Below are 24,568 nucleotides of genomic sequence, written 5' to 3'. Positions count from 1 at the left end.
TCCTCTCCATACTAGAGCCATCTGTGTGTTCCATCTGTGCTACAGTCATCTGTTCTGGGCCAGACTCTGAGCTATGGAGAGGTACAGGGCATAGGCCTTGACCTCCGGTCTGATATACTGGTAGGGGAAGCACTCACGTCAAATAGCATTTACAGGTCATTGAAGCAAGGAAAGCAATATAGAGCTGCCCAGAGGCAAGAATATCTGGAGTTGGAAAGTTGGGCAAGACTTTTTCACAAAGAGAAGATGGGAATGACATTCCTGAGGGAGGCAGTGGAATGTGCAGAGCATGACAGCCTTATGTGATGACCTGGGTGGGATTCGGGGTTAGCTGGCAGATTCATGTGGCTGGAATCAGAGTCCCAGGGGGATAATGGAAGCTGTGGCAGGCCAAAGGCTGTGTCCTCTCCCTGGTGTCCAGCAAGGACTGAAACAGAGCAGGTGTGCAATCACAACTTGTTGCATGAACACTAGGAGATTGACAATACGAAGGAAAGAAAGCACCCAGGACTGTCGTCCTTCCCTGGACCCTTCACATCAACGAGTCTCCTGTGAGATCCCAGTGGGATAGGCCACCAGTGCCAGCTCTTTGTCATTTCTCTGCTCATGTAGCCCCTCTGTAACAGAAGTGGCCCCTTTTCCTTCACTTCCTCTCCTTCCTTTTTGCAATTATTTCTGCCAATGAGTTCAACACAGTCCCCTGCCATTTGGATTTTCGTTTCTTTATTTCTCTACCTACCTGGTTTCCATGGAGCAAAACCTAGATTTGGAGTTGAGTGTCTTGGGTTTTAATCTTGGCTTCCTCGCTAGGTAAACTTTAATGATTTACTCGATCACTTGATGCATAAAATGGGAATAATTATGCTTATCTCACGGAAATGCGAGATGGCCCAAATTCACTATTAGGGTATTTCTCGTCTAAAGATTTTTAGTATGTGATGTAAGAAGGTGAAAAACATCCAGCCTGGGGCCATGTGAGTGTGGGAAAATTTGGCCTGAACACATTTTTCAAGCCTAATATGCTAATATGTCTTATGGTCACCCAAAGGGGGGAACCGTGAATGTGGGTGTCAAATTCAGTATTTGGGTGGCAGGCTCTGTTCATTGCCTACCTAGTAGCCCATCCCATTTTGTTCTCTGTTATAAGAACTCCTGCTTCTTTGTAGCATCAAATATGCACACCCCTTTACATCTGCTCTGTGGCTGGCTGTTCGGGGCTCAGTGCTGTAATTCAGTGAGCTCTACTTGTGTAGACTGCAGTAGGGGAGTTTTGGACAGAGCCTCATGTGATGAGTAGAAGCTTCCAGGAGGCTTCCAGACTTTTTATTTGAGGCAGAGAAGTCTGGCTGAAAGGACTACAGTTCCAAGCAGCCAGAACACAATGGTTAGTGGCACTATTTTAAATTTGTAGCTTTTGCTTCTCTTTAGTCAGAAAAGTGTTCTCAGGCTGTACTTTCCCAGATGAGCAAGAAGGCAAAAGAAGATTAGAAGAGACATCTAATCTACTAAGGCTGCTCTTCACACCCAGCATCAAGCTAGCAACCCACAGTGTTGCCCATTGCCGAGGGAGTCACACTAGCTTGCATGGAAAAATGAGGCAGGAACAGGTGCAACCTTGTGGAAGAGCAGGCATCCACAGCTTCAAAACTCTGCGTGGAAGGGGTAATCCTTGTGGGTAGCACAGCTCACCGAGGTAGGGAATGCCATACAGAAGGTGCAAGGCTCATCCTGTCATGGCTTGTGTGTGTGACAGGAGCCCCAGCTTCCTCAGGTCTTTGTCCCAGGTCTGAGTAATGTGGTTTTGTGAAGTCGGGGGTTAGAGGGAAATGACATAAATCATTAGCTTCTTATTCTCCAGTGACAGAGTTATTTGCTCACAAGATGAGGCCCTGTGACCTCCCTCTGATTTAATTGCGTGCTATGTTTGGGGAAACCGAGCATTCTGCAGGCTGACCTCAAGGCACACCCTAATCCTCCTTGCCTATGTGACAGGGAGCAGCAGGGAGGAGCAGCTCCCAACAATGGTCAAGGCATTCTCCGCCTTGACTCTTCCTCTAGCACACTCCCAGCCACCGCCCCTGGAGGTGGGTGTGAGTATCTTCCTGTGGAATTGGGGCCTGAGAGCTGAAGCCTGAAGTTGGTGGCAGCAGCCACACTTCTGAAGCCCCCAGCTCTGCAGAACACTCTAAACCCAGTGGCAGGTGGGGATGAGAAGTGTACCTAAGAGACAAGCTCGAATCAAGATCATACCAAACTAATTACACGGTCTGCCAACACCCAGGGGCAGGAATGGGAGGGGAACTTGGGTTCTCCATGCAAACCGGAGGGGACTTGCCTTACCTCTGGGGAGTATAACCTTGGATTCCAATCATCAAAGCTGTTTTGGAGAATTTGTCTCAGACCACATAATTTTGGATCAGGTGTTCTCCTTTGGGCTTGCCTCACATCTCAGGGCACAATGCTGTGAACACTTCCCCTATTCCCTTCTCCAGACTGTAGGCCCCTTTTATGCTAAGTGTGTATGCCTCAGTTTCTCCAATATAACCCAAGAAGAAATTCCCAACAAGTGAATAAATGCATTTATTAAAAACATTTATGCAGTATTTAAGGCTGATTTCCTATGCTTATTGTTATAATCGCCACTCCCTACATTCCTTCTATACTAAAAAATAATTATGATTGCATTTAAAAAAATATCTAGGACTAACAGCCATATTGGAAGGACCAGTTCCTTCATGGGAGATAATAAGCCAAGGGCTGCCATGTTGTTTTATGTCTATCATGTCCCACCTTGGAGAAGGAGATCAAACTGAACTAAATTTGGCTTGAGGAAGTACTTGAGTTCTTAGGTAATGAAATATATACACAAAGTATATACACAAAGTAACTAAAGACTTCACACAGGAGTGTAATTTTGTATCGAATACTGAAGCCTCATCTCAGCCAATCACAGTAGCTGGGCCAGTCACAGGGTCTAACCCTTCAGACCATGTTTCGCTGAGGCAAATACTAACCTGTAACCAGTCCAGCCGCCTCTGTACCTGACTTCTGTTTTCTGTCTCTAAATGCTGCTCACTCACATTGCAGAGTTGAGTCCTCTGAACCTGTTCTAGTTCTGAGGACTGACATATCTGTGAATTGTTTCTGGCTTAATTAAACTCTGCTAATTTTAATTTGTTCAGTTTTTTTTTTTTTTTTTTTTTTTTTAAACAAGGTGTAGGGCAGCTGACAAAGGCATTTCACACACAGGGTTTCAAGTCAGTGCTCACAATAATCCTCAGGCCAAGAGGACGCTGGGATTCCCAGTTTGCAAGCCAGGCACCTGAGGCTGAGGGTGGCCTGGCTCTCCCTGGAGCTGAGGTTCGGCTCCTCTGCTGCTGAGTAGGATTTCCACTCCTGTGGCCTCACCCAAGTCAAGGGTGTTTATTGCACATTTATTTGTTTAATAATAAAGGTGACTAATTTCTAATTTTCTTTCTCAATGGTTTAATAGACAAATAACCTTTCTTTACAGGAATGCACCAAAAGAAAAATCATTGCTAACCTTTAAATGAAGAAGGAAGTGATTATTATAATAATGGTGTCCATGTGGCCAGTCTCCTGTCCCCGAAGCAGGGTGTGACGCCTCTCTGTTCTTGTGTCTTCCAGTGTTCCTCCCGAGGCTTCTTCCCCAGGTGATGCTGCTGATGGATTTGGGAGCTCAGAGGAGACCTGGGGGAATATGGAATGAAAGCAAAAATTTAAAAGTATTTCTTCTTGAAATTCAGGCCATTAGGAAGAGAGAAAGATCAAATATTTGAGAAAACATGACAGAACAAAATAGTAGTACCCCCGGATTGGGGGATTTATTGAGTTTCTGGCATTTGTTAGATCCCTCACTTCATGCTCATGTTTCTTACTGAACATTATCACCTCTAAATGACCCGCATGCCAGGAGGAAGCTAGCCTGACCACCCAGCAGGAAGCTTTTACCTGGGACTCAAGAGAGGAAGCCAGCTTCTCTCTAAACTCCCTGACTACTTGTATGTGGGCTTCAGGGTGACAAGTTTAGGACAGTTAAGAAACTGTTACCTGCCAGACATGGTGGCACACGCCTATAATCCCAGTGAGTCTGGAGGCTGAGGTAGGAGGACCACAAGTTTGAGGCCAACCTCAGGAATTTAGTGAAGCCCTGTCTCAAAATAAAAAAATAAAAAGGGCTGGAATATGGTTCAGTGGTTAAGTGCTCCTGGGTTCAATCTCTGGGAGCAAAAAGAGAAACTTTTCCATTTTCACTCCCCTGGACCTCCTACCCTTGCCTTTGTCCCCCAGGTCCTCGTGAGAAGTTTTAGGGATTGACTTGTATGAAATTTTCTGGATGAAACCATGTGGACGCTTTCTAAGAAGATTCTGGAAGCCGATTAAAGTCCTCCCATTTCCACCTTACTCTGGACTCCTGATAGCTGCCAAGTGAGAGATCAAAGGCCCCATGAAAGCTGAGGTCATATCCATCATTTCCACTCTCCAGCCTGACTTCCCTTCAAGGGGAGGAGAAAGAAGCCCTCCTAGTTGGGCTGACGTGGCAGCCAGGCTGGGAGCCACGAGGCTCTTTCCCCTCAGGCAGCCTCCTGTGGACGGACGGCCTCGGCCCCACCGCGGAGCTGGCAGTTGCTCCCCAGACCTCCCCAGCAGTTCAAGCCATCTGTCAGCAGCCCTGCACGGAGTGGGAGTGCGCTTCAGCCCTCCCAGCAGCTTTGATCCAATAGCTGGGTTTCTTGTATTGGTTTGCAGTAGAAGGACCAGAGAAGCTCCCAGGCCCAAGGCAACCTGGGAGGGCAAGCCTTTATCACTTGGAACCAAGGGCCAGGAACCTCAGGGTAGAGAGGAGCCTCCCAGGTGTCTGTCCATCCAGTGATCGCATGGTGTCTAGCTTGCACGCTTCCAGAGACAGGAGTGCTCCCCTTGTTCCCTCCCTCCCTCCCTGTGCATCCCATCAAGAGGTGACCTGACTACCTGCACGTACCTTCGGGAGAAATGTGGTGGCCACATAGTGGACCTGGGGCCTCAGTTCTCATGGTGACTCTCCCAAGAGGCCAACTTGGGACAGTGTAGTGTTCAGAACTGGATGGACTAATCTCAAAAGGCCCTTCTGGACACATTAAGTTTTCTAAGTCAATTATAAAAGGTCTCAAAGGAGTTGGGATTGATGAGGTTTCAGACTGGTGGAAGACAGTAGAAGTTTCTTCCTGATATTTTTCATGTGGACCCCTAATTCAGTTCTGCCTGTAATCCAGATTGTGGTTCACAGTCTTACCATGCTCTGCTAGGCCACTCTCATGTTGGGGCTGCATTATTAAATGCAGTGACATCTCTTCCATCCTTGGCCACTTGTGTGTGTTCCCTTCTGGGTGCAAATTTCTGGAGAATATGGACAGCGAGGGACCTGAGCATACAGAGCAGAGCCTACAGAACGTTAAGTGTTCATCAACCAAGATGGGCCTGAGGGCACGGTCTGTTTCCAAATATTAGCCCGATTGCAAATGGGAGGAGGAGGCAGCTGGCTGTGTTTGGGGCTCCTAGGGTGAACACCATGAGAATTCACTGCTGGGTACTCAGTATTTAGCAAGGTGGCTGGTCCAGAGTAGATCCTCAGCACCGACTTGTTGGGCAACTCGTCTCATGGGGACGGTTGCCAGGATTAATTGAGTTAACACATCCAGTGCATTTGGAATAGTCAGAGGAAGCTCTCAATGAAACCTGCTGGGAAAGACACCCGGCAGGGGGCAGGACTGGGGTCCAGTTCCAGAGCTGATTCCATGCAGTGCACATCTTCAACCATTCCTCACACAAAGGCACACCCCTGCCACAGTAGGCCCTGGTTTCCATACCATCCATATCCCCCTGCCCTCTGTCTTATCATTATTTTTTTAAATATGTGAGGAAACCCAGAAAGATTAATTAACTAAGTCTTAACCTAGTTTGTAATAAACCTGACTAGGGCTCCTGACTCCCAACCTGTCACTCTTTTAGTGAACTCAGTATCTCAAAATTCAGGAGGCAATGAGATTCATCCACACAGAGAGCCAAACAAAGTATCTTGAATTTCATTCCTGCCTTCAACTAACATTCAGAACTGTTGTGATCAGTAATTCACTCCAACAGCTCTGATTTGTCCAAGTGCAGTTCAGCGAATATTAATAGTGGCAGCAGACGGGGGTCTGGGGTCTCAGGGGAGAAGCCCTCCTTCAGAAGTGCCACATGGCTGAGAGGCAGCATGTGCTCTGCCCGATGGGGCCTGGAATTCCGGATGAAATTTGTTCAGTTCCACATCCCCTCCCAAAGAGCAGCACAAGTGCAGGCTGGGGCGGAGAGATCCACGTGTCAGATAGAGGGAAGGCGGTCCCAGTGGCTCCCTTGAGGGTGTGCTGAGAAGGGCTGGCTTTTGTTCTGGAATTCCCAAATAAAAAACAAACAAAAAAATCTATCATCACATTGGTGTGGAGTTTTGCTTCTCAAGAGTTGAATTTCCTGGCGCCCGGCTCCTCCTGCTACAGCACACAGCATTCCCAGGAGTGAGAAATCCAGATGCCAAGGGAAGATGCATGGATAAGCTTGGAAAATAAATCTGGCACTCAAGGTGGCCTCCGGTTAGCTAACCTCAGCTTACCTTTGCAATCCTGCCTTCCGTGACTCCCTTCAGGCACCTGTGTTCTAGCCAAAGGGAATTGCTCATCCTCTCTGGGCCCTGTGGCCTCCCTGGCTTCTGCTTAAGCAGTCTTCTCCCTGGAACACAAACTCTTTGTTTCCATACAGCATGATCCTCCACGGCCTTCCATCCTGATACCCTCCCTGATCTCCAGCAACGATACTCTTCTTACTGGCCCCTTGTATCTTGTCCCGTTCCTCATTCATCAGATATTTATTGGGTTCCTCCCTTGAACAACGTACTATACTAGATATATCAGCAACCAAACAATGTATCTAGAACAGTACCTGGAAACTCTCCTTGACTTCAAATAGTTTATATTCTGGTATCCCCCTTGACTTGCTGCTACACCTGAGCACATCTTGTTCTCCTGCCAGACACTGGGTCACTCAAGGTCAGATTGGTGTCATGCCTGACATCTCTATGCAGCCCCTTCAGTGACTTCTCCTTCCTCCTGGGCCTAAGTGCTGAGCATTCTATGGATCCAGTCTCACCACTGTCCTCTTTGTGCTCTCTGCTTCAGTTTTCTTCTGGTTTCTTCTAATCACCCCCCACAGTGCCTGGGCAATGTTTTCCTTCTGTATGAATGCTCTCTCTTTCCCTCTCCACTCAGTTACCTGCAAATATCAGCTTTAGCATAACTTCCTGAGGGAGAGCTCTCTTGGCCTCCCTGAGTTAAATGCCTTGACACTTTCATGGCATCACAGATATGTCACTTATTCCAGTTGCTAGTTCAAATGCATCCGTGATGGTTTGACTGATGTCTCTCTCTCTCAGTTATTTATCATCTCTCTCAGATGATAAATAACTGAGCATCTATTGTTGCTTACCATTTGCGGTCCCAGCACACAGTAGGCAGTTGATAAATATTCACTGAGTGAATAAATGAACGTCTCCTAGCTATCACACATACTGGATTATCCACATACCAGCTTCAAGGCTGGTATGACCACACTCTGGGTGGTCAAGCCATCTGTCCTACTTTCAGTTTTATCAAGCACAGCCTCCCTGGCCACAGCAATGTTCTGTGGTACATACAGAAGGTGCTCAATCTACTGCTGGGATTCCTAAGTGAATAAATCATTGAATCCAACGTTTGGTAAAGCAGGATGCTGGGGTGAGCAACATATATGGAAGAGAATTTTGTTCCAGCTAAAGCTGACAGTGATATGTCTCAGGGGTACAGTTGGACATATTGCAGAAAGGCTCCTGGAAGGTGGCCTTGGCCTGGTGAGATCTGTTTAGTGTTGTGTCCACAAGGCAGAAGACTGTGTTCCTGAAATTGTCACCTGATGGATATGAAGGTTTACCTTGTAGTTGGTGTCGAAGAGTAGTTGAAACAGAGCATAAAGTTTTCTTCTAAGTAACTCTTTCCTTTCTTGCTATTTGCTATCTTTAAAAAAGTTAGTGACAATATCTTATGCTTCCTGAAAGAAAAGAACAGCTGTATGTTAACAAGGCACAGGCATATATAATACGCTTGTTTTAGTATATTAGCCTAGTTAGAATGGTATTATTAGTCCTACTTTTTATAGATGAAGAAATTAAGGTTCAGAATGATATACCCAAGGCTATGGGTATTGTCAGCCAGGATTGGCTAGGCTGTGCTGCAGTAACAAGCATTCCAAAATCTCTGTGTGCATTAATGTTTTACTTCTTGCTTGTGCTATTTGTCTACTATGGTCTTGCTAGGAGACTGCATCCTGTCTACTTACTGGGAGGGTTCAGGATGATGAAGCAGCCACCCTCTCAAATGTCACTGGTCATTGTGCAGAAGAGAGTGAGAACTGTAGAGGGTCTCATGCTGGCAACTAAATGCCCTTGCCTGGAGGTATATGATACTTCTTATAATGCATTGGTCATAACTAGTCACATAACCCTACCTAGGCAAAGAGGCCAGGAAGTGAAATACTACCAAGTAAGGTTAAATGGAAATATGTTCATTGTATAAAATTATCCAGCTAGGTGTGGGCTTCAGAGTTCATTCAAAATCAGAATGATTATCTTCCAGATAGGCTTTTGGTCATTCTCATGGTGATGTTCAAATGAAACCCCAAATCCTCCACAAATTCATTCTTGACATTTGATGTCTCTAGGATCATGAGCATTTTTTTTCTTTTTAAACCAGTCACAACATTATCCAGACTTCTTACAGTCTGTCTCCTAAAGCTAAACCTTTGTATGCAGCCTGAGTGCATGTGAAACACCAAGCTGGCCATGATCAAAGGTGTCTAACCACCCTATGTTACCTAGAGAACCAAGTACAAGAGGGATGATTCATGATCTTGCTTTGTACACATTCTTTCTTATCCCTCACTTTGATGGTTATTTGCTGCTTGCTCTTAGATGCTGCTCTTGCCCTGCTTTGTATCATAAGTGACTAAATTTTCCAGGTACCCTTGTCCTCTGGCTTCAAGGCTGGTATGACCAAGGGGAAGACAAGAGACTGGCAGAAGATGGAAGGGCAAGGGGAGGAGGTAGCCTGGATTTCTTCCTTCAGTTCTGCTTTGGAGGGCATCTCTAGTGTCCACTAAATCCCCTCCAAGGCTCTGCATCCTGTTAGAGAGTGCTACTGTGGTTCCATTGTTGTTCTGTTGAGACTGGGCCTTGAGCTCCCTCCAACCTTAGGTGTGATAGATATTTTCTACTTGTGCTGATCTATGAGCAACTCACTACTGTCTCAGCCACATGTATAAATGACTCCCTGTATTAAATTCCCTCTGTTTGAACACCTGGAGTGGTTTCTGTTTTCTGATTGGGTTCTAAACATTTGTTCATCAGGTAAATTTATCTATATGGATAGATCAAACTATAATTTCTCTGAATATTCATGATCTTGTGCTTTAATTAGAGTGACCCAAATCTCCATGCAGAAAGCATATAACTGATCTTGCCAGGCCATCCTCCTTCCCTTTGCCTGTCTAACATGACATTGTCATTCATAGCCTCCTGGCTCTTAGATCCCTTGACCTTATATTTGACCTCTTAATACCCTTCTCAGGGTCTCCTTAACTTGACAAATTGTTTGGATCTCTCAGCTTGTCTCCTGGAATCTCTCTGCATGCTGTATTGCTTTCAGTAAAGCCACAGATCTAGGAGAATTGCTTCTACTACCTTGGTCCCTCCATCCGGCCTCCCTAAGAGAGGAGAATTGGACACTCCAGCATGCAGCACTGTTTCATGTCTCTGTGGCTTCCCAGGGGCTGTTCCTTCACCTGCAATCCCATTCTTCCCTTTCTACCCAGTAGTCTTCTACTTGTCCTTTAGGACTTAGATCCAGCTTCACATTTTCTCAAAAACCGTCTCCAAGTTCTGGTGGTTCTGGGCTTGAGTTTTGCAAAGTTCTGGACGAATGCCCCCAGACTATCCTATAGATGATGGTTTATTTGATGGTATTTCTCTATAGCTTTGTACTTTTTGGAGGAACTGTGCTTTGGTTATTTCTACATTCTCAGTGGTATTCTTGGCGCCCAACACTAAAAAAGTGTGAAGAAAATGACTTAGCATGATTGAGAGTGTAGCCTGGGAAAGCGTGGAGGTCAAGAGTGATCATGGATCTATCTCTCCTTGCTCATTCAAATATAGCACCATGATGGGTCACCATATTAGATCCAGTGTGGGGTCTAACATTACCACACAGGACTAGATGAGACACCAGCGGATTTACCTGCAAATTGTATTTCAGAGTACTTGAATCCTATGAAGCTATCGGTCGAGGTGTTTAAGATTTGAACCCAAATGAAAACCTACTGAGTACAACAACTGTTTTTTAGCCTAATTTGTACAAGCCTTCCTGTTCTTGGCAAAAGTAGATCCACAAAACTAACCACATCTCAAGAATGTTCAGTCTAAATAAATTGGAGTGAAGTTTAGCTTGTCAGTTTTCCCGAGAGTTAGTTGTATCTTTTTTGTTGCTGTTGGATAGTCAAATACCTTGTTGTTTTTCTTATCTGTCATAGCCTTGGACTCTGACAGGTCATTGTTTATGATTTGGCAGGTCTCATTGGTAATATACCTGTCGAATGATTAATTACAAAGATTTAAAATATGAACTTTCCGCGCACTGGGAGAGTGATTATGTTGTGAGTTTTCTCATTACATCCCATCAACATCACACTCAGAATGGGTCAGCTCTTAGAAAACCAATGGACACTTGTCCCAGGCTCTCTCCAAAACTGGCGTAAGCATTTGAAGTTTAGAGGCCTATGTGTGATTTAAGTGGGGCACTACAGATACTGGCAGAGCTACACATTGCTTTGTGGGCCCACCCAGGTTATGAATGTGTTTGGAGAGCCAGGCTTCCCATCTGAACCCCAGACTTAACCTAGAAGCATGATACTAAAAATCTATAGTGCAAAAAAAGTCCCTCTGGTCCATCCCCAACTTGATAAAGGAGGAGAAAGTGTCTGGACTTGGAGTGAGAACACCAGAGTCCAAATCCCTTTCCTGATTTGTGCTTTCTCAAGAGACTAGCCATGGGAGAGGCATTTATCTTTCTGTTGGCTAGTACCCGTTAGTTCTGAGATTAAAAGCCTGAAGATGCCTCAATGGGGAATTCTTTCCAATGGCAGTGAATTTTACCAGGATAAAGTTCTTGGCATATGGTGCCATATGATTCTGGAGAATTGCTCATGTTCACTGAGCCTTGGTCTCTTCACTAGTTGAAAGGAAGAAGGAGAGGCAGGGTTGAATCAGTGTTTGTGAAGTGTCTGGCTATAATGGCACTTGATAATGGTTGGTCTCTTCGCAGTCCTATTCCAGTATCAGGGTAGAAGGGGCTGGTTTAGTAGCCTTCCTCTCTAGCAACTTCTAGGATGCATGAAGCCATTTGTGAAAGGGACCAGGAGAGCCTGCATCTAATCAACCCAGGATGTGTGAATCTGGATGGGTGCTGTTTTGTCTTTAAAGAGGGGACATATTTTTGTTATGAGTTAGTTATTATATGAATTTTAGATGACTGAAATATTGACTGCCATTGGGAAAGTTTAAAAATATAACTATTGTGTTTCCATTTGTTACCTCATTGTGATTTCTGATTTGAACTAAAAACCAAAATTAAGAATTTCATGGTTATAAAGATTCATTTGACGGTATTTCTGGTTAGTCAAACCAAAGGGTATGGGGACTATCCCAAGAAATGCCCCCCCCCCACTATAGATTGTAAGGCAGATTTTTATATAGGCATTCATACAAATGACTGACTAGTCCATTCCAATTGTCCCAAACTCATCATGGTCTTGGTCATTCCTGAAGAATGCTTTCTTCTGGGACTTTCTTCCTTCAATGTGAATTAAATGCTCAAAAAGCAAAGAAAAAAAAAACTCAAGTTCTAGAAATATCTAGGTTATTTCTTTTTCTGCTCAGCTTCAATATAGAGATGCCATGATACCATTTTCAGATCAGAAGGATTTGGACATTTACATGTGAAACAATCCGAGAAGATTTTTTTTCCAAAAATATTATAATGCTAAAAGAATAAAAGTCCAAATGAGAATGTACATCAAAAACAAAAGGAAGTAATTTAAATAACTATTTTAATAATGAACATATAGCATATTTGGTTTAACCACTCATTATTTGCCATCAACGTAAATCAAATCTGTTAGATGAGCTAGCCATAAGTAAGTTTAGTTTTCCTCTAGTCTTTCAACATAATGCTATATTTATTCAGACACTATTAGTATGCAGTTCCAATTGCCTTGATTTCAACAGAACTGTAAACACTGTTGAAGTAAAATCTCTAGGCAAACATATTTTGGGTGAATCCAAATTCCAGGCATAAATTATGAGAGATAAAACTTGTAGTTCTCTTTTCTCCTGGTTTTTATTTTATTTTTTTTCTTGCTCTCTTCCCTTCTGTCTCTCCCCCCACCCCCACCGTTACTTGTTGGTGGCTTGGTCCAAGGAGCTGTGCTGTGTTTCTAAGAAAGGATTTCTTGCCTGCTCACTGACTGATGGCACTGGTCCTTCAAATGTGATGTTTTCACTGGCTTCAGGTTATCATGAAAATGATCCCAAACTTGGAGATGACCACGTGAGGTTCACATGTTCAATCAATGTAGTGCTATACTTAACTTTCTATTGACTTGACTATTCTACAGTTCTGTATGGACATAGGACAACTTGTACATTTTTGCCTGGTACAGAGGCAGATAATTCCTGTTTGATGGAAAAAAATACCTCAAAAATTAAAGATATGGGCTTGCTAGATAAGGGCCATTTTTCTATTTAACACAGAAATCTATTAAATTGCTTATTTACATGAGTTTCTCAAATATTTCTTTAGACTGGTCATAACATCTTACTAGTTCCCTCATAAATTAATGAGTTCAAAAAAATCCTTGACACATGCTCATTTTATAAATATAAAGTTATATTATACCTGAAAATGTTTTATCTGTCTTTTGGAGGAAAGTATGTTTTATGCTTATTCACATTGGTGAAAATGATAAATCTTATTACTTCTAATGAGCTATAAGGTCTTATTGACCAAAATCAAGAAGCCAAGGTGATTTCTATAAAAGTCCTCTGAAATATTCTGACACTTTGTATGCTCCACAAATGTCTTATTGCTATTATTATTGCTAATGGAAAGATAAGAGGAAGGGAAGGCTTGCTCAACATGAAACATGCCTGATGGTACAATCAGACTTATGCCAACTGTTACTATTTTAAGCCAAAGGATAGAGGTAGGAAGGAAGTGTCATGGGAGCATAGATAAAGATGTCTAAATAAATTTTCTGTATATTAAACTGTGTGTCAACATATATTTTAGGCAGGAAAGCCAAGGAATAAATAGTTTTGATTATAAAACCACAGGACTATGAAAATAGCATATAGATACATTTGAGGATTCTTGGAAAGAAACTAATATTGAACCATGAAGACAAAATGGTCACAAAATATTGTAAAATAAAAATATTTTAGAGAATCCCTCATCAGATTTAAAAAGCAGTTATAACTCTCTCATGAGAGATTCTTCAAGATTCTGAGCTTGATGGTTCTTTGTGAGTCAGCTCTGATAAGAAGTTTATCTGCAACAGAATTACCCAAGGACAGTGCCAAAAGCACAAATTTCTAGCCTTAATGTGAGATTTATGGAGTTAGATTTTTTAGAAGGTAGATACAGGGATGCAGGAGTATAGGTGTGTGTGTGTGTGTGTGTGTGTGTGTGTGGTGAACTTTAACATGCCCTCAAGTATTTGGATGAAACTTTTAGTCTGGAAACCTCTGGTATTGTATGGATGAGGGATTGAGATCCACATAAAACCAAAACTTTTGCTGATTGTGTTATAGAAATATTCCAGTGCTGGCAGGCAGCAGTGTGCTTTTCAGAATCATAGGATCGGTGTGATTACTCTGGTGGGGCTGGTGAGCTGCATCATTAACCCTGAGCCCAATATTAGCCAGATCTGAACTTAAGCTTTCTCACTTTCTTCAAGTTACTTTGTGTGTTGGTTTGTCCTCCCAGGAACCCTTATGTTCTGTGGAGTAAACGTCACTACTAGTTACAAGCTTTCTGGAAGGCAAATTCCTTTGCAAATCAAAACCCCTAAAACCAATCGTATCCATTGACTCTTTTAATCTACTTTTCAAAATCTGATTTAACAAAAACCAACAGTCAGAATTGTGCGCATTGCTTTTTTACATAGTTATTTTTGGCAATGCTTTTTATAATTTAAAAAAAAAAACAATTTAAATGTCCAATAATGGGGGAATGATTCAATCTTAGCCGCTTAGTATCGAATACCATGCAGTGATTAGGTATCCACAAATAATTTTTAATGGTGTGAGAAAATAATTATTGGGTGCTTACTTTGTTCCTGGCTCACTTTGTTTTTTGTCTCTCTTTTTCAAAAATTTTATGATGAAGATTTATAACTTTGTGATTATAGGCATGCCATAAATTTTACCTTTTTATTCCTCTATTCTACCAGGAAATTTGTTAAATAAATCTTGGGGGTTAACAAATTGCGAATGAGTGATGCTTGAATTAAGAATGATTCTATTAAGAAATCCAGCATTCTCTACTTACAAGTCAGCAGGCAAAGTGCTAAATCCATTATTTAATAGGTCTGGCTTCCGATAGCCATTCTTCAGCAGTTCCAATTACTTTGTTCATTTTTAAGCCAGAAACTTAATTTTCAGATATGAATTCAAATTCTCCTCCTTCTCTTCCCCCTTCAGTTTCCTTCTCCTAATCTGTCTCAATCAATGATGAGTTTATTTCTTTCACCTGCATGTAAGAACACGTATGCAGGTTAACTTGTGGGCTGGAGGGAAATGTTACTATGCTCAGAAAGAACCTGTCCAGCCTCTAAGTCCTGTGTCACAAATGTGGGGACTTTATGTTTATGGTCCCTACTCAAATACAGCAGAGCAGGGTTTACAAGTGTTTCCAGGGCACATAGATGAAGAGAGATGAGGGAGCTGACAGGGCAAGGGAGGTGATAAGTCAAGGAAGTGATGATGAAACGTATGGCAGGAACCCATCAGGGGGAGAGGATGGTGAGGATACAGTGGAGGTGATGGAAACTGACAAATCGCGAATCAGGGAATTGGAGTTCGTCCTTGGACTGGAGCATTGTTGGTGTGGGCATGGGAGAGATGTAGGCTGGTCAGAGAGGAGGGGACTCCCAGGGGCCATGTTCAGTACTGACCAGTAAGATCCGAGTTGTACCTAGGCTGGCGGGGAGAAGGCAGAGCCAGGGAAGGGCTATCCGTGTGGATGCTGAAGTCATGGAGCCTGATCATAGCACAAGTGAGAGGGGGGAAGAAAATGCACTAAGTCCCCGCCTCTGCCATGACTGAGGTTGCCAGCAGTGAGGTGGCTCTCATGGCCTGTGCTTTAATGGATCTGGAGATTTTTTTTATTAGAAAATATGGAATAAAAGGAGAAATGATGCAAACATAGCAAAGAGGATCAAAGAGAACATTGCCCCATGAGATAAAGAGATTACAAATCACCTCTCTCTAGAGAGCCAACTGGAAATTTAAGGTTGTCAAGTTTTCTCTTTGGGTCTAATTTGCATTTAAAAAATATTTTTAAACTATTTAATTTATAACTTGACACTGTTTGCGGGTCTATATGTCCATTTCATATTCTGAATTCTAAATTCTCCTGTGAACCAGGTGTGTCAGTATCTGGTGGCATAAATGCTTAGTGAGTGTCAGATAACTTGCTGAATTGAAATGAGTTCAAGGTGCTTTTAGGATTTTGGTTTTCCTAATTAAATTGAATAATTTTTTTTCTGGTACTGGGGATTGAACTCAGGGGTGCTTTACCACTGAGTCATAGTCCCAGCCTTCTTTAATTTTTGAGACAGGGTCTCCCTAAGTTGCTCAGGGCTTCACGAAGTTGCTGAGGTTAACCTTGAACTTGTGATCCTCCTGCCTCAGCCTCCTGAATTGCTGGAATTATGGGTGTGCATCACCATGCCCAGCAAAAACTGAACCAATCTTGATGGAAATCTATGTCATCAGAATCTCAGCTCTGTCTACGACCTCTGGTCTTTGAGTTCTACTATTGTTTTGGTTCAGATTCTTTTTTTTTTTTTTTAAATATGGGCATCTACATTCCACCAATATTTTCTTTTCATAAAGCTTCTCTTATGCTTCCTCCACCATCTCTAGTTCTCTAGCATCTCCCAGTGTACAGCCAGGCTCGCTGCTCTGCAGCAGCAGCATAGCCTCCAATGTGGGCCACATGAAGCCTCTAGGATACATACCCATGTCAGTGCGTCACAGTCCTCCCATGGATGGAATCTGAATTTGATCCCTGGGTCTGTCAAGGCATCGTTGTGAGATCTACAGAAACTTATGTTCACATATGAAGAAATGAAGGATCAGAAAGGTTAAAGATGATATAATTTAATGTTATAATTCAGGATTATAGGATTATAGAATCTGAACTTTTTCCATCTCCCCCAAATAATTCTCAAATGTTTTCTACCAGTTTTGGAAGGACATTTTTTTTTCCCTAGGTATCAGAGTTTGAACTCAGGGGTGCTTGGCCACCGAGCCACTTCCCCACCCCTATTTTGTATTTTATTTAGAGACAGATTCTCACTGAGTTGCTTAGTGCCCCACTTTTGCTGAGGCTGGCTTTGAACTCGTGATCCTTCTGCCTCAGCTTCCTGAGCTGCTGGGGTTACAGGTGTGCACCACCATACCCAGCTAGAAGGACTTTTTTTTTTTTTTTTTCATTTGATTCTAACAAGGTATCTAAGTGCAGGCCTCAGTTCATTATTCTATTTACAGCTCAAATGGAGCCTGAATAAGCATGGCAGTAACAAATCACTACTGTGCAACAGGAACTTGCACATCTTCCTGTTAGCAGAACGTGACTTTAGATTACATGACCTGCTGTTTCATCCTGGGTCAGCCCCCAGCGTTATTTCCGTTGTAAACAATGGTCCAAATGCTCAGGTTTGGGAGGAAACACCTTTCCTGCATGGCTTGGTCATGTGATGATGGGCAATTAGGATAACTCTGACTTCAGCGCAATCATGAGTTAGGCAACCAGAGGTCACAAGCAGGATGCAGGGTGACCTCCCTAGCCAACTCATTTTTCCATTAGCTGCACCTCTGCAGAAACAAGGGGTGTTTTAGAAGTAAACCTATCCATTTGTCATGGTGCTAACCAAAGGGGCAGGACAAGATAGGCAGCCCATTTCAAGTAAAAAGGACATGAGTCTTGGAATAAAAAATTATAGACCAAAGTTTCTACCTGTGGGGCCTTGGGCAGATCATCTGGTCACACTCGGGTTCAGTGTTTTCATCCATAAGAAATGGTTCCCCTATTCCTTTCATGGTCAGCAGTGAAAAGCATATGGAAGTGCCCTGTATGGGCTCCACGAATATCACTTTGTACAAGCATTTTTTTATTGACTTAAATTCTTGATTATTTCAGAAGTGGCTTGGGGACAGAGGTCTCAGCAGCGGCTTGAATTTTGAATTACATTTCCCTTGAGGTGCAGTATTTTTAATATATTAAAGCAAGGACTGACAGGACGAGTTCAAAGTATTCTCCCATACTTCACATGTGTCTGAGGGGTTTTCGATGTAGAGTATGGTCTTTTCAACAAAGGGAAGCAGCCACGTTCTAAATGTGGTTTTGTATATCTTAGCACTGCATGTAATGGCAGCCTTTTGTGGAAGTGTGAAAGTGAAGTTGTTTTTTTTTTTTTTTTTTTTGTGGTGCTAGGGATCAAACCCAGGGCCTTGAGCATGGTAGGCAAGCGCACTATCACTGAGCGACACTGTCAACCTGAATGAGTGTTCTTAAGAAATCAGAGAATAGCTAAGCACTCTTCTTTTACTATTAGACCGACAATAGAACCCCTCACAAAGGGTATAGACGACTTTGGGTGCATGATCTTCTTAGAACCAAACCCTCAAGACCCCTGTCGTCTGGTGTTGAACTTAATCCTGACCTGATATTTGAGAAATGTATTTATTCTTCCATAAATTCTTTTGAAGTACAATTCTAAGCTTATTTTGTAGATAAATTGAATGATATTTATTATCTCCTTTAAGATTCTTGACCACCTGCTAATTTTCATCTTCCCCTCTACATTCATATCTGAAAATCTCATCTGTCAACTCAGAATAATAATTCTGTTTATGGTCCCTGGAGTGGGTGGTGTGTTTAGATGTAGGACTAACAAGCGCTCTCGTATCCTCTGCAAAGCCACCAAACAGCTCTCATCTCAAGATAACAGTACCTCCTGGGCCTGCAAGACCCAAAGGCAAGTCCTTGTTTCAGTAAAGGGGAAATACAGCAAAAACAAAACAGACGGCAGAGTTCACCTGAGCTGAGCGGCCGTCCATCCTGTTTATCATCCACAGAGCTCTGGTGTTATTTCAGCCATGGTGTCCTTCAGAGCATGTTGCTCCAGTTCCACTGTGCCCATCAGATTCCCTGCCATTACTGTGGAACGTACCATCGTAAACTCTTGTCCCAGTACTGGATTTTTAGCTATTGCTGCCAACATATAAACAAAGGATGCAAAAGAGCCTTCAGGTGAGTTGTGTGTGTGTGTGTGTGTGTGTGTGTGTGTGTGTATGTATATGGAGGGAGGATTTGGCCATATGGAGGGGGGACTTGGCCACCAGGGTGGGAAAAAGGACATTGGTGATTGACAGTTTTAGGTCCTCTGTTTCCTAGAGTCTCTGTTTGCAGGGAGGGCTTAAATGCCATGAAGAAAAATCAATCCTTTGTTTACTTTAGTAACATGGTATTATACAAACCATATATATTCATCTTTAAAATTAGGAAATACTTACAAGAAGATAAAAACAACAAGAAGTATAATTTTACCACCTAGTAATAGGTATAGTTAACAACTAGATGTATAGCTAGCCAGAGGGTTTTCTATGGACAAGATCATACTATACTGATTTTTTACTATAAAAAATTAATTATAAAAAAATTCCCATGTCAATAAATGCATATTTATATCCTGATTTTTATAGTGTTCCATTGTATTAGTTTCTATAATTTGCTAAGAAACCATCTATTCTGGGACTTTATTTCTGGTGTTTGACTGTTATGAATAATGTTGGATAAACATCCTCCGTATACATATGTCCTTTTATACCAAATGACGTTTGAAATCCTTCCGTGTTGGGAAATAGCCCACTGGCACTGCCCAAACAATGGCAGTCCCAGCAGAGTGTAGGTTCTAGAAAATGGACCCTTCAATCAATCTATATGATATGGGGGTCTCTGTAGCACAGTCCCTATCAAAATGTGTTCCCGGGATTTGTCTGTTTTCTTCATGTCTCTGAAGTGACCAACTGGAAGATTCCAGCTCTGGCTCCCCTAATAGCCAATTGTGGCTCGGTCCTCCCAGGATGCAGGATCACGAGCTGTGTCAGCCGTATCACGTGTTGTCCACAGTCTTCCACTGGTCTCCTGCTGTCGATTCATTATCTTTCCCCAACCAAATATTTTCCTGCTTTATCAGTGGTTATGTCCCTCTAAGTGAGCATGAATAGCAACTCAAAAGCCCAAGATAAAAGCACAAACCTAAGTGAGGGAAGAGCTCCAGGCCACTGACAGGTGGAGGCTCTTGGGCAGTAGCTGACAGATCGGAGGCTCGGAGCCTCAGAGGGAAGGTCTTGAGCTAATGATGGGAAATGGGAGGGGTCCCTGTATTTGCCATGGGGCAGGGTTGCCTTGTAGGTCAAGATCTTGGACCTTTGGCAGGAATGTGATGAGTGCAGAATAATGTTTTAAATTTTCTGTATCTAAGCTCACGCTGGCCCATTTCTAGCTTGTAGGAGTAGATCAAAGCAGGTCACTTCTTTGGGGCAAAATGAATGACCTCAGCTGACCCTGGCAGTAAGGCAGGAGAAGAAAGAGGACTTCATCAATCGGCATGAAGTTCAGGCCAAAAAAGGGCAGGGACAACCTTCCTCAGGCCCTACTGAGTACTGCTGACCTTCACCTTGGGTTCCCTCACCCATTTCCTTTAAGGGGTCTTAAAATGCAGCAGAATTTGCAATTTAGTTGCAGTTTAACATCCAATGAGTAAAATATGTCTAGAAAATTCAGAATTAGTCTTAGGCAGGTTTTGCATTCCATTATAGGTCTAAACACATGTGCACACGTGCACATACACACAAACCACCCCCCATACACACAAACCACCCCTGCATCAAAAGACCACAGTGGCTAAATCACACACATTATAGCATAGTCTTAATTCAAGGAGGCGTCAAGTTTCCTTTGGTGCAGACTGCTTAATAGTGCTTGATGGCTGAAATGTGTAATCGCACCTGGACCATGTGGAAAAACACCACAGGACACTGCCAGACAGTAACATGCTGTGCAATTTGTTCTAAGATATTTTAGAACCATAAGCATTTTGTTACATTGGCATTGTTTAGAAACAGCATAAAATATGCAGGTGTGTATTATGGTAAGGATCTCCTCTAGTAACTAATGGTCCTCATTCTCTCTGAGGGCTACTCAGAACGTCTCCACCATTGATTATCAGACATGAGAAATAGCTCCTGTATCTTTTCTTGTGCCAGGTGGCTAAAGTTTTAGCTTTAGTCAACATTCTATTTCAAGCCTCATCTGTTAAGTGTGTGATTCTCTGCATCCAGGGGCTGTATATGATTGGCGAAGAGTGAACTGGCATTATGAATGGGGAGTGGGGTGGGGGTGAAGTGGTGAAGAAAGATATTTGAGGGACAAAGGCAAATGACCAAAGAATGTCCTGGAGGAGCTATGTTTTCATCTTTTCTTGGAATGGTCCAAAGAAGAGGAAGAATCAAAGAACCTGCCATTTGATGTCCTAGCTGGGCAGCCCAACTTCACCATGATATAAAGATGTCACAGACAGATGTTAGGGAACCAGCAAACCAAACCCAATGCTAGAATGAGAGACTGCATTTATGACCCATTCACTCTGGGTCAAACCTTTATTTCACAGATGAGAAATTGTGAAAGAGACCCTGACAGGGGACAGAATGTGCCTGAGCCACTACTCAGTAGAGGAAGAACCAGATGTGAATAGAACTCTGCTCTCCTGTCTTCAGGTTGATGTTTCTCCCAGGGTATCACTTTTGGGAACAATGCAAGATGAAGCTGCTCAGATGAGACTAGCATGTTGTGACGACTGTCCACCAAAACGTCATCTTAGATGAGAAACTGCTTAGATGTACACTAGAATTCCATTGCTCTCAAAAAACAAGTGCACATTTTTTTTTCTTATAGTGTTGACTTTTAAATTAATAGCTTGGTTATGGGGTCTGGCAGGCAGCAAGACATATGGTTGTTTTGATTGGTTGTTAAATACTTCTCTCCAGTCGCTCTTGAAGAGCATGTTCTGCTATTCCTCTGTGGAATGTTTTTGTCATTTGTTACAAAAAGCAGGTACACGAAATTACAGAATCACAAGCAAACTTCCCTGATCCCATAAATATTTGAGGAAGGATGCTCTTACATTTTCATAAGGCCATGTTTTCCAGAGGATTTTGAGGCCGCTTGTACTATCTCCTGGGAGATGGGTCTTAGGATCCTCCTTTCAGGGCTGTGGAAACTGAGGCTCAGGTAGGGAATTTGTGTATTTTGAACATTTATGCAGATTCTTTGCAGGTCAAGTTTTGGAGAGATGCCAATTGGACCATGGGGGTCCATTTACCCCCAACTGCTCCATTCCCAGTTGGACCACCTCGTTTTGAGCAGTCCCAAAAGCTTATTCGTTTCTTTAGTTTAGCAAACAGATCATTTCAGCTTCCCAAGCTGTCAACATAGTTGAGGTGAGCTGAGACCTTGGGTCACCTCCAGGCATGACCATTCACCATTCACACAGACATAAAGTTTATGTAATTCACTAGGACCAGGGCATTCTGTGGTTTGTATCAGTTATTTGAGCAGTTTATCTCCTTGGATTTTGGAAATTTATTCCTTAGCGTTTGAATTGGAAAGTTCTCAAAACTTTATTTCCATTTTGTAATATTTTATTATTTCATCATTAAAAAAGTAAAACCCTGCTCAAATCAGTCTTGAAGACATGATATTTGAGGTTTGAGGATGTGATGTTCCTCCTTTGTTCAGATTTGTGACATTGGCTAAGTATTGTCTCTGTTTGAGGCCTTTGGTTTCTTCACCTGTTGTAACAGTAAGGTATTGACTTAGGTGATATTTAAGGGGCTGTATTAGTCTGAAATACTCTATTAACACTGACTTTATAAAATGAAGTTGTTGGCTAGTCCTTTTAGTTTAGGGACTTTTAGCAGAATTTGATGGTCTTTGAGACTTAAGGGTGTGGGAAGCAGGCAGATCTTCCCAGAGTGATCTCAGTTTGGGATAATCTCTATATGGCATCCAGATTTTTCAGAAATTGTCCAGGCAAAACCTTGTTGGCTCCAGATTCCTGCAGACATGTGTCAAGTTCAGTGAGCTCCTGCTCTGCTCAGTGTCATCTTTGACATGCTGGGAATATGGATGCTTTTAATGATTCACAAAACCCTTAGCAAACTGTCAACAGGTAAAATTGCAGACTTTTTATCTGGATGTTTTTGAAAAAAAAAATACACGCTCACAAAACAATCCCCAAATGTGCTTTCTAGCTCTACAGATGATGAAGTACTTGAGAAAAAGATCATATCCTCTTTCTACAGAGAACAATGCAAGGTTCAGAGAGTGAGAGGATCGATCATGAGGGGAAGGACCTGACTCCATCTCTGAAATCCACAGTTAGGGATAAATTTATGGAGTTAATCCAACCTCGTGCCAAGAGTTCTTGAGCCTCATCATTCCCTTCTCCAATACTGGAGTCAGAGACAGAGTTCAAGTTCAATTCCTATTGATCTGAGAAGTGGCACTGCTCTTCTCAACTGTCTTCCTTCACCCCCTGCTCCATTTGGCAAAAACCAGTTGGCCTTAAGAGCCATGGAGGTATTTCACCATTATTCACTGAATAATGTCCAGATTTGACAGAAAGGCATTCAAGGCTATTGAAATTTTATTTACAACCTATTTTCCTTAGCCCTGTTTCACCCTGGCTGACTCATGGTTCTAAGTCTTATTCTTGGTCAGCTATGGTTTATTTTAATATCTGGTTTACTCTTGGTTCTGGCTCCCGGGAACTATCCCATCCTAACATTTTGGACTTGATGTTGAACTTGTGCCCCCCAGTTTGGACTCTGTCTTGAGGCCTTGGTTTAGGGTCTCACTTGTGTTTTCCAGCTTCTTCTCAGAGCAAGACACTCCCCCTTGCCAGCTTCTTGGAGCTTGATCTCTGGTTCCAAGCTGCTGTTCTGATCCACTTGTTGGGGTGGGCCACGAGTAGGGGGATTCAGGACAGCCTTGATAGATTTTCAGAGCGCTTCCTTTGTGCCAGGCCCTGGGCTAAGCAAGAGATAGATGGATGAGACACTTTCCTACTTTTTATTCCTCTTAGCTTAGTTAGGAATAAAACTGACTCAATAAATAAATATAGTAATATGTTACATGTGCTCTGAGAGGAGCCCATGGGAGTGCATGAGGGACCCAGAACAGCGGGTCAGTTGTGCTCACCCGGTGGGGATGGTTCAGTAGGGAAGCCTCAGAGCCAAGGTGCTGAGTCCCCAGAGAATCATATGTCAAGGAGAATGCCTATTTCAGAACCAGAATTTCCTTCCAGGCAAATAGTCTTTGGAAAGAAGACCATGGTTTGTTAATGATGCCTTTGCAGATTAAGCAATGTGAGAAAAGATTACAGCTTCTGGGATGGAAATCTCTGACATTTGGAATCCAGAGTGCCCCATGGTCTGCCAGCCCGGCCAAGGCGCTAATTCTGTCTTCTTGGGGGAAATTCCCAGCAGCTGCTGTGGGGACATGCTAAATGTAGAACACCAGCAAAACAGACTCTCATTTTATCTGGCTAAGATGAGGGCGACGGCTCTTGATAATGACCTTTCCTCTTTTACTTGGAAATTTTGTCACAGAAACAAAACATCAAGTGAAATGATAAATCCAGAACCTAAGAGGGTGGTCGTTTCTCCAAAACCACTTCTCCATGTGTAGGCTGAGGATGCCATGGTCAGATGTCCAGCTCAGGGCAGTGATGTGCAGGAAGGTTTGGGCACATGATGATGGTGTCTCCTTAGTAACATCAGCTAGCTGTGGAGCTGGACCATTTGACAGGAGAGCAGTGGAGCAGAGAGGAGGGTGATGAGGTGGGAAATGCTGAGCCTACCCTCATAGATGGACAGGGAGATGAGTGCCTGGCTCTCAGAGAAGGTCCCAGCAGACACATTTTTTCCATGGTGACTTTAGCCGTGTACCTGGTATCACCGTGGGAAACGAGGTGGTGAGAGGAATGGAAAAGAACAGTGCTTTCCAGGAGGACCATTACAGGATGGAAATCCTGACACTGATCT

Source organism: Marmota monax, unplaced genomic scaffold (genome assembly GCF_021218885.2).
Source record: "Marmota monax isolate L192 unplaced genomic scaffold, Marmota_monax_Labrador192_F-V1.1 WCK01_AAM20220418_F8-fsc00020, whole genome shotgun sequence".
Classification (NCBI taxonomy): domain Eukaryota; kingdom Metazoa; phylum Chordata; class Mammalia; order Rodentia; family Sciuridae; genus Marmota; species Marmota monax.
The sequence above is the reverse complement of the archived record's forward strand: the minus strand, read 5'-3'. Positions refer to the sequence as shown.